General features: G+C 38.2%; 2 pseudogenes; both read left to right on the forward strand.

Annotated features, from left to right (window-relative positions):
- LOC109210750 overlaps window positions 1-2,075 on the forward strand; it is a 43,165-nt pseudogene extending 41,090 nt beyond the window's left edge.
- A 373-nt stretch (window positions 2,076-2,448) lies between these two features.
- LOC109210751 lies at window positions 2,449-4,732 on the forward strand (annotated as a pseudogene).
- Window positions 4,733-5,500: the final 768 nt, after the last annotated feature.

Here is a 5,500-nt window from a genome sequence, read left to right on the forward strand (position 1 = left end):
CAGCTGAGTTTGTAAAACAGTATAATCAACAGGACTGAGTTCAAGTAGTATATCAAAATAGTGAGGAAACAGTGATAAAGATCCACGAAGGATTCAAGTAGTCGGCATGAAGCCCAAAATATGGCAATAGGCCCAAATCATGTTGGTAACAAATACATTTCAGTCAAATACGCGGTAAAAATATTAATCGGGACAGACCAAGTCACAATCCCCAGTAGTAAACAACCCCGCGCTCGCCATTAAGCGCGTGTTTCACCTCAATACAGCACTACGTTGTGCAAATCCGGGGTTTCAAACCCTCGGGATATCATTTACTATCATTACTCACCTCGAGCCGGCCAAAATCCTAGCTCGATATGCCCTTGCCTCTCAAATCGGCCTCCTCGCGTGTCGAATCGGGTCAAAACCACAACGAATACATCACAATAGGCTAAGGGAACATAACCCAAACGAAAAGACTCGAAAAATATCGAAATTCACGAAATTTGCAAAACCCGAGCCCCGGGCCCACTTCTCGAAAATCAGAAAATTGAACATCATCGGATTCCTTATCTCGCCACGAGTTTATACATATCAAGAACTCCCAAATCCGAGCTCAAATGACCCATCAAAATCCAATTTGAAATACCAAAACTCAAGCCGTAGTTCTTCCCCCTTTTGATAAATTTTCATGAACTTCTAGGTTGATTCTACCATTAAATCATGTTTTTAGGTCATAGAACTCACCTCCAATCACACCCAGTCGAAATCACCTTCAATTTCCGTCCAAAAGCTCTTAAGGTTGATCAAAAATGGTGGAAATAAACCTTAGCTCGCGGAACAAAATGAGCTTTTAAAACCCTTCTCTGATCAGCCATTTTCGCATCTGCGATAATGAACCGCACCTGCGGTTACCGCTTCTGCGGTTTTCCCTCTGCTTCTGCAGATCTTCACTATGCCCAGGACCGCTTCTGCGGTCAATCTCCGCTTCTGCGGACACCGCTTCTGCGGTCAAGCCTCCGCTTCTTCGGAACCTCCCTTGCATGCACGGACCGCTTCTGCTGTCATTAACCGCATCTGCGGAGATCGCCCCTGCGGAAATCACCCGCTTCTGCGAAATTTCTCCAAATGGCCAACACACGCACCTGCGATCCCTTATTCGCATCTGCGGAACCGCATATACGGCCCCTTTTCCGCAGATGTGGAAATACCAGATACCAGCAATCATCAGAAGTGCATCAAGTCCAAAATTCATCCCGATGGCCATCCGATAACTGATAAAACACCGCAAAAGAGAATAGCGGCTAAAAGTAAAATATGTTTTCTCTAATGAAACATGCGACATCCATCGTTTCTATTTGTTTAAAATATTTGACTGTCGATACTCTTGCTCCATTTAAAAAACTTGATCAGCTTAACTTACTTTTTAAATTAATTTTAAATCTATTGAACAAATGGTAAAAGATAATACTATGAGTTAAAAACGAATGCTATCAAAACGGTAATTTATAAAAAGTATGTTAGGGGTAATTAAGATTTACTGTAATAAATAATGATGAGAAGAGCCTTGGAGCAACAAAATCAAATTGTTTCCGTGTGCCCTATAGGTTACGGGTTTGGGTTCCCCAACAGTCATCTCTGAATTTGACCGTTGGCAACGGTCCAAAAAATTATTAAAAAAAATGAATAAAAAATAAAAATAAAAATTTGTAACGGATACCGGGCTGCAGCCCGTTAACGGCTTAGCGGGCTTAGCGATTCCGGTGCACCAATGTGTTCGTCTAACCCCCCCTCCTCCCCCCCCCCCCAGCCCGCCCCTAAATGCTACAGTAACGTGCTGACCTGGACCGAAGCGGGTTGAAAATAGGTCAGCCCGGCCTGATTAACAGGCTTAGGTTAGAGTAATGACTATGTAAATTAGATTCTCAAAGTAGCCCACTTTCAAATGATCCATCACTTAACGGCTTAAATTTCACTAGTTTTTTTACTTTTTATGATAGTGATACGCATTCTGATGTACGTGCTATCTCCCACCAATACAGGCACTCGGCAACTCTCCTCACCAAAGCTTAGGCAGATGGGAAGAAGTCACCTAGTGAATTTTGACTCCGCTCGTATTTGAACTTGAGACCTCATGGTTCTCCTCCTACTTCATTGACCTCCATGCCATACCCTTAGGTTCTAAATTCTACTTGAATTCTAACATTTTACATGGAAACTTAAGCTAGATGTTAAATGTGACACCATCCTTCTTCTAAAAGTACATGTAGCTCACGTACTGTTTCTCGTTATTCTTGTTGGTAAGGAAATATTTTGTGATCCATACTTTGGCGAAAGAAGATAAATAAACATGTGTTTCTAACAATACGAATAATAATCTTGAAGTTTTTTTTAACGTCCAATGGAGAAAAGAAAAAGTTGTGCATATTCCAACATCAACTGAAATAAAAGTCAGCCATTTTCTAACCTTTATCATTTGTGAAAATCAGCTTCGAAAAGACTATATTCCGGAGACCCGAAGAATATTCAAATTTTAGCTCAGGATCAATTCATGCAGTTGTTTTTGAGGTGGATGGTTGAGAGACAATTGGGGGCTCTGCCTATGGGGGGCAAAGAGCTGTTTGTTGCACAGCAGATCTTGCAAAACTGGGAGTTTGTACACAAGGGAAAATAATTCACCGCCCATCTACTGATAATCCTCATTGGCCTCAAGTATTTGGTGCCTCATTTTGGCATTGATGAGCTTGAAGCAAAACTGCAGCCTAGAACAATACATATTACAAAAACGGGAATGTATAATGTATATTTTATGCACTGTGACCAGGAAGTTGTTGTTGAAGGGAAAACCGTAAGGAAAAATCCTATTGGTTACCTACCTGGTAGGATGGCCCTACTTTTGAACTTCTATGGGTTCATGTCTCTTGTGTTTGTGTTACTTGGGATCTCTTGGTTTTCGCAGTATGCAAGATTCTGGAGAGAAGTTCTTGCTTTACAAAAATGTGTTACTCTCGTTATAACATTGGCATGTTTGAGATGGCTTTTTGGTACTTTGATTATGTTGAATTCAGCAAAACTGGAGTCAGACCGACTGGGATCACTGTATGGGTTGTTACCTTTGGTACAATAAAGCGTACAGTTTTACGTATGATTATCTTGATGGTCTCTATGGGATATGGTGACCAACTCTTGGTGGCCTTATGTCAAAGGTCCTTTTGCTAGGAGGACTTTCTTTCTGGCATCGGAAGTGCTTGAACTGGTAGAAAATGTTGGTATTGTTAACGATTTCTCAGGAAAAGCCAGGTTATTTTTTGTACTTCCCGTGGCCATCTTGGATGCTTGCTTTATCCTTTGGATATTCACTTCCCTATATGCAACATTGAATAAGCTCCAGGTACATTAGCCTATACTTTTATTTATAACTTAGTATCAATTTTCTGGTCTATAAAAGGGTTCCCATTCCACATAGCACACTGATACATAAACAAATCTTCAAAGTTTTTCTCCACTTCCACTCTTACTCTTGTTTCATTCTCTTCTTCAACAAACCCAAAATAACAATATTTGCTTTATCTGGAAATTCCGGATGATACCACTCGAAAAATTTACAAGCTACTCGACCTTTAACCTGTGATAATGGACGAAAATTAGAGACAAGAAGAAAATATATATAACAAACCCAACAAAAATATACTAATTATAAACCTTCTAAATAGCACTAATCTCACTATATTCATCCTTTATAGTTTCTGCATCCAAGAAATATCCTACCAGGATTAGCATTTGACCAGATATTTTTACACATGCCGGATACCCACATATACAAAGTGTATTCATCTTTAATATGGGGTATGGTGGAGAAAAATAGGAGAGAAATTTTGAAATGGGACTAAGTAATTTAACTAATAAAGAAGAAAGTCAAGAATTACAAGGAAATGTATGAACTTGAGTTTGGCTTCGATGGAGGATGTTATAAATAGGAAGAAGAGGGATTGTAGCCGTTGGAATGTTATTTGGGGAGCTGTTTTTGCTCTTTGAGAGCTCTCTCACACGCCATAGTAACTTAATACCACTTGCTATGCCATGTGGCAGATCAGGGGGTTTCTAAATTCATATAGTCAAGTGTAGGGGACCGGGCATAGATCGGGGAGGATACTAATAATCTGACCCATATTTAAGGGTGGTTTAAGGTATTTTGCCATTTGTTTTATAATGATGATCGTTCATGATGGCCTCGAACAAGGAGCTATTCATCCGTCGCAATTTTTATGTTATTAGAGTGTAGCATTTCAACTTCAATTTGCTAGACCTAGAACGAATGGAGAATACCTAAACCATGTGAGAAAATGAGATGATTTCCTCCTCACTCCCAACCCTCCCTATTTTCATATTAGAGATGATGAATTAATTTTCTTCGTCATTTTAGGCGGAAAGAAGAACATAAAACATATATTCACGCTTTCCCTTCAAAAATAATCTTAAAACCAGTCTTTCTGTGTGAAATTTAGCATTTGTTAGATGCGATTGTTACTCTCTCTATTTACGCACTTCAATACTCATTGAGTTTCTTTGCAGTACATCCAGATATGCATATTCTGACGATAGTGAAGAGTTTGACAATGATGAAACATTGACGCTCATAAAATTGCTCCCTCTGTCATCAAAGGATGTAAGAAGTCCATCAGAAGTGAGATCTACGCTGGGTGGAAATGGGGCATCTAATGGTGGTGATGTGGAAGAAGACAAGACGAAGTAGAGTCTATAATTTTGTTCGTACTACTGTAACAAAATGTGTTGTGAGAAGGGTAATTGTTCTTATAATCTGTAGTTGGTATTCTCTCTGTAAAAATTATTGAAATACTACAGGAAATTTGTTTTCTGCCGTTGCCTTTCTTCATTCATGTTTATTTCAGTACTTATTGGATATTGTGATGCCGTCCACATAAAAAAAAAGTTCACTTTTTTTTCAAAAAAATTTCATTTTTTTTTCGAAATTAATGTTTGGCAATAAAATTTTCAATTTTCACTTGAAGATGAATGTTGGAATTTTTCGAAAATTCGAAAAACTCCAAAAAGCTGTTTTCAAAATTTTCACTCAAATCACTCACAAAACTTCAAAAAAAACTTAAATATTATTCATGTCCAAACACAATTATAATTTGAAATACCACTTTCACTTGAAAAAAAATTACTTTTTTTTTGGAATTTTACAATACTTATGTCGAAACGCCCACGAAATTGGGTACAATTAGGCTTGTGTTTGTACAACACTCTAATATTCATGTACCATTTTTACTTTGAAATATTTGCATTTTTTTCGAAATTTCACAATTCTTATGTCCAAACGCCCACTAAGTTTGAACTCGGATTCAAGATCAAGCTTCAAATCGTTGAATTAAAATACAAATCAATCAAAGTCAAGAATAAGCGATCAAGCCCTTGAGTTAACGATTGAAGATAAAGAGAAAATTCAAATGATAATTTCTCTAGACGTAAAGAAATTTCGAGAGATTCTAACACTCAT

The sequence above is a fragment of the Nicotiana attenuata genome, unplaced genomic scaffold, assembly GCF_001879085.1.
Source record: "Nicotiana attenuata strain UT unplaced genomic scaffold, NIATTr2, whole genome shotgun sequence".
Lineage (NCBI taxonomy): Eukaryota > Viridiplantae > Streptophyta > Magnoliopsida > Solanales > Solanaceae > Nicotiana > Nicotiana attenuata.